Source organism: Polypterus senegalus, chromosome 4 (assembly GCF_016835505.1).
Source record: "Polypterus senegalus isolate Bchr_013 chromosome 4, ASM1683550v1, whole genome shotgun sequence".
Classification (NCBI taxonomy): Eukaryota; Metazoa; Chordata; class Cladistia; order Polypteriformes; family Polypteridae; genus Polypterus; species Polypterus senegalus.
The window spans coordinates 153,390,380-153,405,493 of NC_053157.1; the positions used below are offsets into that span (position 1 = coordinate 153,390,380).

The following is a 15,114-nucleotide window of genomic DNA, read 5'->3' on the forward strand; positions in this document are numbered from 1 at the left end:
CTCCATTACTGGTAACAAGATAATCAAAGTTATTCCTTTCACCGGAGAGTGGTTTTAATTTTGTGACTGATTGGTGTAAAGTTGTATTACACTGGAATCCAGTGGTTGACACAATAGTCTGCAATATACAAAACCTGCCGACCCCAGGATAGTATTAAAACATATTTTCATGCCAAAATGAGCAATGTGCTCAAAATGGCACCTATCCATTCTGTGGTTAAAAGATCTCAAAAAAAATTGCCACATATCAGAAATGATAAGTAAAAAAGATTACCATTGAAATCCTATTAAAGTCAAACATAATACAATAACAAATCAAAAGTAAAAAAAAACAACTTTGCTCTCATTGTAAACAAGAGAATTTCCAAAGGAAACAGCAAACATAACCAAGAGAACCAGAGAAGTATTTAATATGCAATGAGAGATCAAAACAATATTGAAATGAAGAAGTGCATACAAGAGAAAGTGATGGCTTAGTTCCAGATTGTTTTCCATTAAAAGCAAGACAAAGCCAATATGTATACATTTATGAAAACAGATGCAAGAAATACATACTGTATTTGCATAATTTAGGATGTTAAAATCTAAAAAATCTGGTAAAAAGTTTGTATAAAGAATCAGAAATGTATAAACATTTACTCAGAATCCTAAATTGGAGCAGCTTTAATTCTTTCTCAAACTGCACTTCAATCAAGCTATACTGTAATTTCGCTTTCTTTGGTGAATTTTGATTGAGGTGGGGGAACAGGACTTAGGAGTTACCTTTTTTTCCACTGTTCAATTCTCATCTTCAAATTAAGTAAACAATTTTTACTTACATTTCTGAAATTCAGTGGCATCACTACAGTTGGTGTCACTAAGTGCAGTAAACAAGGCCAGATTAAGACACCCTCAGTCCCCTGGGTGACGTGACGAACAGAGGTCCTTAACAAAGAGTTGACCTTACTTTCAAATGCAGTGCTTGAACACCAAGAGTTTTAATGAAGTGCAAAATCCACTCACTGAATGCTTCCCCTATGATGATTTCAGCCTATGGACACCTAATCATTGTATCGCAATATTGCCCGATAGCTTTGTAATTTCAGTCCGTGAGCTCTCAATCATTTTATCAACCACGTGTTGGTCCTTGTTAATTTCAGCCAACAGGCACTCGATCACTTCATCTGTCTTCCCCTTGGTGATTGCAGCTCGAAACACGAAAATTTTATAGACAATCATTTGAGTGCCACCCCCTGCAGTCCATACTCTGTCAGTGACTGCTGGGGGACTGCCAAGAACAGTATATTTGTATCTTACTTTCCATTTACTTTAGTAAAATGAACAACATTCTACCCAGCAGTTAGTTTTAACGTTAGATGAAAACTAGCACTACCGTAAAATAACTGTTGACTGATAGTTAAAATGGTCAGTATCACAACAGGTACTGAGGAAAACAAAGGAGTTAGAAAGCCTGAGCATTCCCAAAATGCTTTGTAAAGAGGTGTGTTTCCAAGACCAGTCATGCAAGAACCATAATGCTCTCATATATCCCTAAATACATAGCAAGCAATGATGGAGATTTTAGGAAAAAATTTTACTTATCCTAATTGTTTTAATTTTCTAGATAAAAGTACAAAGAATTAGTCAAAATTTTTCGAAATCCATCAACAACTGACCAAACTTTAATACATGTTGCAAAAAAATTTTAATGTTATATTCCTAGCATAAAAAACTGCCGTTAATCAAATAAAGAAATCAATCGTGCAGTTCAGGTTAACTGAAGTATCTAAATTGGCTCCAAAGTTAAAAATGAATGTATGGAAAGAGGAGTCCAGAGATTAACTTAAACCAGTTCCAAGGGGTATTTCCTGACTTTATGCTTAGTTGTGCTGCAACAGGCTCTGACCCCATGAAATAAAGTAAATGTTTTGTCAAAAATCGAATAATTACAGTGATCCCCCGCTATATCGCGGTTCAGCTATCGCGCCCCCACTACATCGCTTATTTAACAAGATTATCTATACTAATAAAAAGCAAAGCCCTCCCTCCCTCCCTCACTCACTCACTCACTCACTAATTCTCCAACTTCCCGTGTGGGTGAAAGGCTGAAATTTGGCAGGCTCATTCCTTACAGCTTACTTACAAAAGTTGGGCAGGTTTCATTTTGAAATTCTACGCATAACGGTCATAACTAGAACCTACTTTCGTATACTGTATACGGCCATAGCGGGCAGCTCGGTCGCTGTGTGAGGCGGTTGCGTCTCGCGTCTTGCATCATCACGCCTCCCACGTAATTGAGTGCCTGCCCATATAAGGTAAATATTCGCGGGTGAAGGACTGTGCTTAGCATATTCATAAGTAAGGCTGCTGCACAACTCAGCAGGCCTCCCATGTAATTGACTGCCTGCCTATATAAAGCCATTCTTCGCTGCGGTGTGTTCATTCCTTTTCTTGCTTCGCCAAGGAAGCAACCTTTTCACAGCTTCTCCACTGTTTTATAAATGAACGACATATAAAGCCGTCCTTTTTCCTTGCTCGCAGGTGAAGGAGTGTGCTTAGCATATTCATAAGTGCAGGTGCTGCGGAAATCAGCACGCCTCCCACGTAATTGACTGCCTGCCCATATAAGGCCATACATCGCTGCGGTGTGTTCATTCCTTTTCTTGCTTCGGCAAGGAATCAGCCTTTTCACAGCTTCTTCACTGTTTTATAAACGAACGACATATAAGAAAGTCCTTTTTCCTTGCTTCGCCAACGAAGCAGCCATTTTATTTAATCCACGCTCCGCTGTTTTATTGTTCATTTATTACGATTGTTATAGTTATTGTGTACATTTTATTTAATCCACGGGTTCTCTGCTGTTTTACTGTTCATTTGTTATGATTGTTATAGTTATCGTGTAGGTATTTTACACTTAGTTTACTGTTCAGGTACCCATTTCCTTTATTTAATCCGCGGCGTTTCTGTTGTTTTGTTCGTTTATTACGATTATAGTTATTTGATTCCCTTTCTTTGCCTGGCTGCCTGCCCACATAAGGCGCTCCGCAGGTTTTTTGTGGAGCAGCCTTTACACAGCTTCTTCGCTGTGTTATAAACGAATGCCATATAAGTCCGTCCTTTCTCCTTGCTTTGCGGTTCTCTACTGTTTTATTGTTCGTTTATTACGATTGTTATAGTTATTGTGTAGCTATTTTAGAGTTAGTTTACTGTTCAGATACCCATTTCCTTTATTTAATCTGCGGGCTCTCCGCTATTTTTTTGTTCCTTTATTATAATTATAGTTATTTATTAATTCCCTTCTTTGGCTGACTGCCTGCCCATGTAAGGCGCTCCACTGTTTTTTTTTTTGAGGCAGCCTTTACACAGTTTCTCCGCTGTTTTATAAACAAACACCATATAAGGCCGTCGTTTTTCCTTGCTTCGCCAACTAAGCAGCCTTTTTATTTAATCCACGGGTTCTCCGCTGTTTTATTGTTCGTTTATTACAATTGTTATAGTTATTATGTAGGTATTTTATACTTTGTTTACTGATCAAGTACCCATTCCCTTTATTCTACCAACTGTACCCCTATTAAAATGTCTATCGAGGTGATCACCATCAATCAAAGAACTATCACTTACCGAGTGGTGTCCATGCCCGGAGATGGCGCCTGTCTTTTCCATTCTCTGTGTTACATATTGCACGGACATATTAGGCTCACTTTTGATATCCACAGGGACATTGTGTCTTATGTATTAAATGACTGGGTCAAGTTCAAAGTGTGGACTGATGATGGTACAGGAGATAATTATAGTACACAGGAGCACTATAAGACTGAAATGCTTAAGCCCTTCACCTATGGTTCTGCATGTGAATTGATGGCTGCCGTTGAATTGTTTGGTTGTTGCTTTCAAGTGTACCGAAATGGCCAAATATTTTACACCTTTGGAGAACCGTCAATGCCTCTTAAACATCTTAGATTCACAGGTTACAATATGAGTAGTGGACACTTTGATATTTATGAATATTTCAACTCTCAAAAGCTGGATGCGAAGTTATTGATGAAGCCGGTTGTATGCTTACATCGATTGACACATACCGAATGTCAGTTCAACACAAATCCAGCTGATTATGACAGCAGCAATCCAAGCTGTGAGAACACAGTAAAAAGGAGGCGTATCAGACGTCGTTGTAGATTTTCTGATGCAGCTAGACGGAATCAACTTTGTGCAGCAGCCGCCAAATACTCGCAAGCAAATCCACAAGTTAATAGGGACGCTGTCGCTAAATACTCGCAAGCACATCCACAAGTTAATAGGAACGCTGTCGCTAAATACTCGCAAGCACATCCACAAGTAGTTCATCAAGTTGGTGTTGTCATCGTTGGACAAACGTGCAACAATAGAGATATTGTCTTGATAACCAGAAACAATTAACTGCAACGCATTAAGGAAACCCACAGATCCAATGATGCACTTCAATATCCTCTCATGTTCTGCTATGGTGAAGACAGCTATTCTGTGTCTATACCTCAAGTTCATGCTGCCAGTAAGTTACCTATGAACAAAACCTAGGTCTCTGCAGCAAACTTCTATTCATACCGGCTTATGATCAGACAACATCATGGTAATAATATCCTTTTCTTCCGAACTTTATTAAATCAGTTTTTAGTTGATATGTACGAAAAAATTGAATCCGAAAGACTAAATCAAAAAAAAACTACAGGCTGAAAATTACGTTCACTTAAAAGATGCTATTGACAAAAACGACACTGATTTAACAGAACTTGGTCAAGCTGTGATATTACCCATCTTCCTTCACTGGAGGACCTCACTATATGCACGAGCATACACAAGACGCAATGACATATGTACGTCGTTATGGCCGCCCTGACTTATTCATCACATTTACTTGCAATCCTAAATGGCCTGAGATCACTGAAATTTTCCTTCCACGTCAAAAACCTCACGATCGCCACAACCTTATCAGTCGTGTATTTCATCTCAAGATTCGCAAAATGATAGACTTGCTCAAGAAGAGTAACATTTTCGGCTGTACAAATTGCTACATGTACACCATAGAGTGGCAAAAGCGAGGTATTCCCCATGCACGCATTCTATTGTGGCTAAAGGATAGGCTTAAACCAGCTCTCATCGATCAACTCATCCGTGCGGAAATTCCTGATCCACAGACTGACCCTGCCCTACACAAAATAGTAAAATCCAACATGATTCACGACCCATGTGGACCTCATAATATCAACTCACCCTGCATGATCAACAGAATATGCACTAAGAAGTACCCGCGTCCATTCATCTCAGAAACTCAGACCAGAGAAGATGGTTACCCTCAGTAACGCCAGCGCGTACCTGCTGATGGAGGTCATACAATTAACATCAAAGGAGTAGATATCGACAACAGATGGGTGGTCCCTTATAGTCCCGCTTCTTCAATGATCACATCAATGTCGAATTTTGCAATTCAGTAAAATCGATCAAATACATCTGCAAGTATGTTAATAAAGGAAGTGACCAGGCAGTATTTACAATACAAAATCAAAATGACGAAGTATCTCGATATGAAGCTGGTCGTTACATTAGTAGCTCTGAAGCAGCCTGGCGCATTTTCTGTTTTCCCATTCACGAACGTTTCCCTCCGGTTGTTCATCTTGCTGTGCATCTTGAGAACGGACAAAGAATTTATTTCACAGAAAGCAATGTTGCCGATAAAGTACACAATCCACCACAAACGACCCTTTTAGCGTTCTTTGACCTTTGCAAACACGATGATTTTGCTAAAAAACTTCATTATAATGAAATTCCATCATATTATATGTGGACAAACAACATGTTTCGTCGAAGGAAACAGGGCAACCCTGTACCAGGATATTCGGGAGTGAAAAAGGATAATGTACTGGGACGGGTCTACACTGTACACCCGAATAACTCTGAATGCTATCATCTTTGACTGCTGCTCAACAAAATCACAGGTCCCACATCTTTCAAATCTCTCAGAACAGTTGATGGTGTCCTACATCCAACCTGCGGGGCACTCAGTTTATTACATGACGATATCAACTGGGATGAGACTCTACAGGAAGCTGCTCTATCTCGCTCACCTCAAAAGATCCGTGAACTGTTTGCTGTCATGTTGGTGTTCTGCCAAATGGAAAACCCCTTAAACCTATGGGAAAAACATAAAGACAGCATAGCAGAAGATGTTAGGAGACAGACTGAAAGAGATCATATACGAACAGAAGTCCACCAGTGGTTAAATTTGATCTATAACAAGTGTCTACAGTTGCTTGAAAACTACGTAATTGCTATTGGAAGTCAATCTCTTCATCATTACGGTTTGCCTTCACCTTTAACAGAACTGGCACAACTAACGTCAAATCCCGAGTACTTGAAAGAGACATCTTACAACACTTCGCAATTGGCCAATATAGTCACAAATAACGAGCGGTTGCTAAATAGTGACCAAAAGTCAGTTTATGAGCAAATCATGAGCAGCTGCGTCAGCCACTGGCACAGTGTTTTTCCCTGATGCTCCAGGAGGAACTGGTAAGACATTCCTAATAAACCTTCTCCTTGCAAAAATCCGAGCAAAACGTAACATTGCCATAGCTTTGGCTTCTTCTGGTATTGCTGCAACTCTTCTAGAGGGTGGCAGAACTGCTCATTCAGCTTTCAAGCTGCCTCTGAACCTCAACCATACTGAATCCCCCATGTGTAACATATCAAAGCAGAGCAACATGGCTGAAGTGCTGCAACATTGTCAGCTTATTGTCTGGGATGAATGCACTATGGCACACAGAGCAGGTATTGAGGCTTTAGACAGGACCCTCCAAGACATCCAAACACCAACAAACTTATGGGAGGCTTGACAGTGTTGCTGGCTGGAGACTTCCGCCAAACCCTACCAGTCGTGCCCAGAGGAACACGCACTGATGAAGTTAAAGCATCTCTGAAATCTTCATACCTATGGCCACAAATCAATGTTGTTACTTTAAAAATAAACATGAGAGTTCATTTGAAAGGCGACAAAAAAGCCGAGGAGTTCTCTGCTCTTCTGATGAGTATAGGTGATGGCACCTTCATACAAGAAAATCGTAAAATAAATATTCCTACAAATCTCTGTCTCATCGTGAATACCTTACAAAGCCTTCTTCAAAATGTTTACCCCGATCTACGAAGTCTCCACCAAAATGACGTCTCATGGTTAAGAGAGAGCTATCCTGACACCAAAAAATGACATGACTACGACTATAAACCACATTTTACTTCAAGAACTACCTTCACAAACAAAAACATATCAATGTGTTGATTCAGTTGTAGAAGTAGAAGACGCGGTTCATTATCCAGTAGAGTTTCTGAACACTCTAAATCCTCCAGGCACTCCTGAGCATAATCTCATCTTGAAGGTTGGGGCACCAATAATGTTACTGAGAAACTTACAGCCACCGAAACTTTGTAACGGCACGAGACTTCAGGTCACATCTCTAAAAAACAACCTAATTGAAGCAACTAATTTTACTGGCAGTGCCTCAGGTGACACGGTTTTTATTCCTCGCATCCCCGTTATACCATCTAATCTCCCATTTCAATTCAAAGCGCTTCAATTTCAGTAAGGCTCTGCTTCGCAATGACAATTAATAAGTCTCAGGGACAAACACTACAAAAGGTTGGTATTGATTTAAGGCATGATTGCTTTTCACATGGCCAACTGTATGTTGCATGCTCAAAAGTAAGCTCAGCGCACAGCTTGGTCATATTACAACCGAAGGGCCGAACTGACAACGCAGTATACAGAGAGATCCTTAAATAATTTCTTATATATTTTCCCTCAGTCTAAAAATGTTGACTTTTTTCTTAATAAAAATATTCAGGCAGTATTTCGCCGCTGCAAAGCACGGGTATTTTGCTAGTTATTATTATTACTAGGGGGCCCTGCCCCCTGCTGACTTCGCTCACCCACCCCTGGGTTTGGTTTACCGGATAAACAATTTAAAGAGATTGTTATTTTCATGGAAATTGTTACATATGCATTATTTTCATTTTTACTTTAAAACTTTTGTAAAAACAATATTTGTCCTTTATTTCCTGGCCCAGACGTGGTTGAATCTCTTTCTCGCAGGACTTACAACGCTGCTCGCATTGTGAAGGAGGGGGGTCTGAATGCACGCTAAAGAGAAGCAATCGGTTCAGCTGGTGTCTTGCTGCTGCTGCTGTTGGCCAGCTTGTGTGTTGTGCGGTTGCGTCAATCACTTAAAAGCCTGTACAGTAGCTGTCCTTTTGCCACTTTGCGTCTCTGCTGCTAGCGTTCTGAAGGAGGAGGAGGAGGAGGAGTGAGGGAGAGGGTTGTGAGGGCTGAATGAACGCTGGCTTGCTGCATGTTCTGCTTGTTGTTGTTTTAAGAGCTGGGAGCACTGGAAGTTTGTCTGCCAAAAGCATTCCAACAACTGCTAGGTTAGATGTCAGTGAACTTGTTTTAAATTGTTTGTAAGTAGGGCATGATGTGCAAAGGTCACCATCTGACACGTTTTTGCTTCCTAAGGTTGTAATGTCTAGTCTTGGTCATCAGACGTTACCAATGGACAGTGAAACAGACACCTATTTGTTAGATTCTGACCTGCCAAGTTTCAGTGAGGTTTCCCATTTAAGATGTCTGTTGATCATGATTATCTGGACTATTTATGATTTGTCGATGATGGTCTGATGGAGAAAATAGTTGTTAAAACAAACCAACATGCTGAGCAATTTCAGAAAAGCAACAGTAAATCAATTGATTTTCATGGTCACTGTTAGCCTGTTGCTGCAGACGACATGTGGATGTTTTTCAGTTTTCTGCTACTGCATAGCATAGTGGGAAAATCAATCCAGAGATGGTACTGGTCCTGAAACCAGTTGCTACTGACACCCATTTTCGGTGAAGTTATGAGTGAGTGTCGTTTTTCACTCATTATGAAATACCTGTATTTCATAAATAACAATGACTATTAGGGCTGGGCAAATAATCAAAAAGCAAATGAAATCGACATTCAGAACCTATAATCGATCAAATTTTTCCAGGTCGATTATTTCGATTACTTTCCCTTTAAAAACACTACCGCGTGAGGAGTCACGTGACCCCGCTCTGTTACATTACGTTATTCCGCCGACATGTCGAGCATGGAGAGCTTAAACACTGACACAACTGAGCAACAAGAGCAGCTTGTACAAAAGAAAAACGCAGTCTCCGTCATTTGGACACATTTTGGCTTCAGTAAGGATGACATCGAACAAAATTAAGTCAGATGTAGACACTGTAGAAAAACAGTTTCGACGACCAAAGGTAACACCACCAATTTGTTTCAACACTTGAAGCACAATCACGTTACTTTTAAGATGAACGGTGCATGGCTCAAAAAAAACAAAAAGAGACTGACAAGCGGCCAGCAACAAGTGCCTCCACAAAGCAGATGTCGATAACACAAGTGTTCACAAATGCCACACAGTATGAGAAGAGTTCAAGAAGATGGAAAGAAATAACTGACGCTATTTGTTATTACATCGTAAGGGATATGACTCCCTTGGCTACAGTGGAGCGAAGCAGGTTTAAACACCTTGTTAAAACTCTCGAAAAGAAGATACACTGTGCCACCGCGATCACATTTTTCTAAAACTGCGCTGCCAGACATGTACAAGACATGTTGTAAAAATGTAGCTGCTGAACTGAAAAATGTTCAACACTTTGCAGCCACATCTGATCTCTGGTCAAGTAGAACGATGGACCCATTCTTGAGCCTTACTTTGCACTACATTGACGACGACTGGAAGCAGCGCCAGAGATGCCTTGAGACGGCATATTTTCCAGCCAATCACACAGCAGATATGATTGTGCAAGGTCTGAAAGATATGCTTACTGAATGGGACCTCGCGGAAGAAAAACTTTCAGCCATTACAACAGACAACAGTGCAGAGATGAGCAGCTATTTGGTGTCCACCATGCTGGATAGTGAGGCAAATCCACTGGACTGGTGGAGGAAGCATCATGTACACTTTCCCACTCTAAGTAAGGTGGCAAAAAAGTATCTCTGCATACCAGCTACTAGCTCCCCATTAGAGCGGGTTTTCAGTTCGGGCAGAAACATTGTTACATGCCTCAGGTCCTGCCTGAAACCTGAAAAGGTTAACATGCTCGTGTTTCTTAGTAAGAACTTAGAGTAAATTCATGTTCATATAGTGACATGACAAGATCGCTAAGATCACCTCATGCAACAGTGTTTAGAGAGTTCTATTTTCATTACAACAATCTGTTGTTTACATTGATACATTGCACATTAAAATATTTGTTTACAGAAGATGCAAGAAATGCACTGTTTAAAATATTATTTACAGGATATATAAGAGTTATTTTATTTAGAAGAGATACTGCTTATTTTCTACTTTTAATAAGAAAAACATTGAAAATAATTTATTTTGTTTCCAAAAGTGCAAGTTATTTATTTTTACTTTTTTTATAAGAACAAAGTGACTGTTCGTTTTAGGCAATGTGTGCTTTAATTTCAGTTGTTCAACATTGATGTTCAATAAATAATCACAGATAGTAGATAGTGTGTTTCCTTCAATTATTTTAAAATCAAGTAATGCACCCTTCATTCAAAAATCTCTCACTTGTAATATGTGAGCATATTTACTGTACAAAACTTGTCAGTGAACTATGAGGGCAAAAAAATTTAAAAAAATAAATAAAATAATTGTTCATTAATCGTAATCGAGTTAAAATGTTCAATTAATCGAGATTTTGATTTTAGGCCAAATCACCCAGCCCTAATGACTATGATGAAACTAGTCACCCAGCAATGAAACTGTACAAATTAGGGGATGTATATCGAGTGATTGTCAAAAATATGCAGAAGGTGAATGTTCCTGATCATGACACAAGTATTGATGAGAAGCCTGTCATGAATACAGTACATCACATCCAAACAGGCAAAATTCAATATCAAGTTCTACATGTGGTATGAAGCAAGCTCACAGTGCATGTTGAATAGATACTGTGCACCAATAGAGGGACAAAGTTGGATGGGAAGTACAGCCAATACAGCGTCACTACATCATCTGTGCTGTTATTGGAAAAACCTTTTTGCTAGACCAAGATTACTATATAACAATGGACAGTTTCATTACCTCACCTAAACTATTTGAGATTCCACTTTATAGAAAAAGTGTGTGACTGAACTGCTTTGATATGCCTGGTGACTCCACCACGTGAAAGTTTCAAACTGGCAAGTGGTGAAATAGTTGTGCAGCAAAAAGGCAAATTGATTGTGATCAAGGTGAAGAACAAGAAAGATGTCTGCCTTCTAAGCACTGTTCACAGTGCAGCAAATGTCAACGTTCAAGTCAAGAGAAATGAGGAAGTCACTAAGCCTGGTGCAGTGGTAGGCTACAATAACACATTGTGTGGTGTTGATCATGTGGGTCAGGCACGGATACTTTACCCTGCTAAGCGCAAACAACAAAAAAAAATAATAAAAATGTTTCACCATCTGCTTGAACACCACATATGTGCATGGGAGACTGTTTCAAAACATATTACACAAAACACGCTTAAATCTGCATCAGCACAGCACTAGAAACTAGACATACCATTCCTATTACAACTATGTTGACATTTCTCTATTTACATCTTTATGTTACACAAAATAGCATTTTTTTCTTGTTGAAAAACATTCAACAGTTTTGGTTCATTTTTCCCAGGGTAAAAAAAATGTCTTCTTCAAACTCAGTTGGGTCCATAGAAGAACAGAAAATTGCTACAGGCACACATATACTCAGAGTTTAAATGTAGCTGCATTTGTCAAGAGTTTCCAAAATAGTTCAAAATGCACCTACTAGAAACGATCAAGCAATCAGTATGACTTGTGTACAAAATATTCTATAGTCCAAGTAGCATAATCTCACGGAAGCCAAACTTATAATATGTACACTAGGAGACAACCATGAGTGAAATTTGCATCAAACTGCATGAAAACAATTAGATGACTCACTGAGTGTCATATTTCTAAATTAATCCAAAGTCTCACTAAGGCAGCACTTAAAATAGAGGCAGTGGTTTTGAACTGCTCCCATTAACCTGGACAGACAGATAGCAAGCTTCTGATTATGATGAAACGTTTACAGTCGAAAATTCTCCTTAAAAAAAAAAAAAATAAAAAAAACTATCAAACATATAATTATATGTCACATGTGCAGAAAGCACATTTTAAAAATAAACACAAACTGATGCAATTGTTAACAATGGATGAATGGTAAACACGAACAATATGTAGTTGCAGGTGCTGTGTGTGCTCTCTGTAAATCAACAAATCAACATTACACTGACGACAGTGTAGAAGTCAATGTAAGCTTGAAAGAACTGGCAGCTATATTCATGAAAATATAAATTACAAAATATGCATCTGAAGTAAACAGTGTGTCACACTCCATCAAAAGGACTGTCTTTAAGAGAGCTAATAAACAAAGAGCCGCAGGAGATGCAGATTTCAGTACTCAAAACACCTGAATCAACTAATCTGCCTAACAACACCAGTAAAGCAGTCAGGGCTGCACAGCACCCACATTCTGACTTGTGTCTAAACAAATAACTAAAGAAATTGAATATTACTATCTAATTGGAAATGTAATATTAATGTCTAATTAGAAATGCAAACATGCCTGACAAAATAGCCGTAGCATTTTAACATATTGTATATCCATAGAGTACAATGCTTATCTGTATTGTATTTACTGTTGCTGTATTATACAGTGATACAAAAGTTAAAATGACTGAAAGATATCATAGCAGACAGAGGTAACATTTGAGAGGTTCTCAAACGTGTGAAGCCCTGTAGCTGCAGTGGTCTATGTGCATGTGTCTGTATCCACTGTTGCAGCACTTATTACAAAGTACAAATTAATTACTAAGCTTCAGTAACATTGTGCTACTGAGCTCCTGAAGGTTAACAGAAATTATAGATTTTTTTTTAATTTTCTCTCAGTGCAAAGTCATTTGTTCAGTGACTTTTGCTCTTTTCCTGAAACCCCGGTGGCGGTTTAGAAAAACATGAACTGGAGAAATTGGGAGTAAGTGTTTTAGGAAGAAGTCCTGTGACTGTAGCCTTTTTTGCCACTAATCACTACACACACGGGTTGTCCCCAGATGTGTATTTTCGTTTGAGAATCACATCTGGCCCCTTGAGAATATAGTACAAGTGTCTTCACTTCAAAAGTTTTAGGAAATTTAAAGCAAGCAGTTTACACAAAAAATAAAGAAATTAAACCTTTCTTAAATTAGGGTTGATAGTGAGGTATGCATTGTGAGAAGTGCTAATATGTGTTAGAACACATAAATTGTCAGTATTCCCAGGGCAACAAGGGGAAATGTAAGTACAAGCCCATTTCAAGCACCGAAAGTCACTATGACTGATTCAGAAAAATTTTTAAGAATGTAGAATAACTTTCTTTAAGTGAAGATGGGAGTCAATCCATTGAACAGTCAAACTCAAAAATAACACAAGGCCTGCATTACAAACTTCACTTGTAAAACTTAACAAAAGTATACTACCTCCTAGGACGGCTTGTATATGAGACGACACAAAATTGTACATTTCAGACAACGCTACGTCTGAAAAAAATCGTCTGCTTGGCAAAGTATTCGTACATTCAAGTAATAAATGAAATTACAGAATCCTTTCTACTGCAGAAATGTTACTTCAGGCTAAAGGTTACGTCATCGACTTCATTATTTTATCAGTAATATTTCTGGTTCTTTTCATACAGTGGCATTATTGATGGCTGAGACAGATTTGGTTCCTTAGATGTGTTATTGCTTTCGCTGCATTGATGAAAGTCAGCATGCTCAGTTGAGTGATGTAGTGGGAATTGTCTAATTAAATTATTCCTGCCAAACGTCTTTGATTTAAATCCATCACAACTAACATTACTGTTGCAAACTTTATAGATAGTAGTCCTGTCAATTTTCAGATACTTTGAAATACAGTGTAGGGCCATTAAACCGCGAATTCGCTTAAGCCACGCAAAAAGCTTGGATCCCAATTTTTTGACACTATGGATCGTACGGACCTAAACATGGCCTCTCAAACACTCAAGACAGGTGTTGACAGCTGTCATTTTGGCATTTCGAATGTCCGTGATTGACATGCTATGCACTATCGCGGATTAAATATTTAAATACTGGCTTATATCTTCAAAGAGGTATTTATAGAAGATTAGTCTTTTATTTATCAATAAACAATAAAATAACTTACAATGAAATTCAAATATTAATCTGTTTTATCCACGCTGAGTGTCTGCGTTATGGAGGCTGCCATTGTAACCGATTCATACCTTACAATGCTACAAAGTTAATCCGTGGTAAATCTGCAATTATTATTCATTTCAAGACTGTTAATCACGATTTAATATGCAGTACGCAATATCGCGATCGTGAGACTATGGCGCTACTTTCAAAATGGCGACTCGCGGGTCAACACGTGAGAAAGGATTGTGATCAAAAAACATTTAATTTTTCATTATTTATTGTAATTTATGCATTATCAAAAATATTTAAGCCGTGGACCACCTAAGCCGCGGTTAAGCAGTTTGGACCCCAGTCACCGCGGCTTAATGGCCCTACACTGTACTTCCAAACAGCAGACCTTTCCTTCAACATTTTCTACTCGGTAATTTCTGCCTGTACAGCACATGCTCTCGGCTTAACATATCTACAGTACATCACAAAACCAATTGATTAATTGGCCAATTACAAGCTGGTTGCTGATTTGACATTAACAAGCAAAAATGGTCCAATTCCGAACTAAGGCAGATTGATTCTTGTACCAGTACCTATGAACATCAGCAGTGCAGATTTTAAGATTAATTTCTTTAATGCAAATGTCGACAATATTAGATTTAAATTACCTTACAAACTACAAAATTTTAATTTCCATGTTGATACCATCTTTCGGACGTTAAACTGGTAGTAAAATGGTGGGGGACTAACAGGAAAGCTGATCTTTATCCTAATTGCTGGTACCATACTGTTTTAAAATGTGGGTTCTTCAGTACTTTTCCAGTATCGGTATACTGCGCAACCCTAACTGTTAGCATTAATAATTCATCACTGACTGG

At 38.7% G+C, this 15,114-nt stretch overlaps 1 protein-coding gene across 2 annotated transcripts in view; it reads right to left on the minus strand.

Annotated features, from left to right (window-relative positions):
* Positions 1-15,114, minus strand: part of rab28 (RAB28, member RAS oncogene family) — a 243,845-nt gene that overhangs the window by 207,966 nt on the left and 20,765 nt on the right. The window lies entirely within an intron of this gene.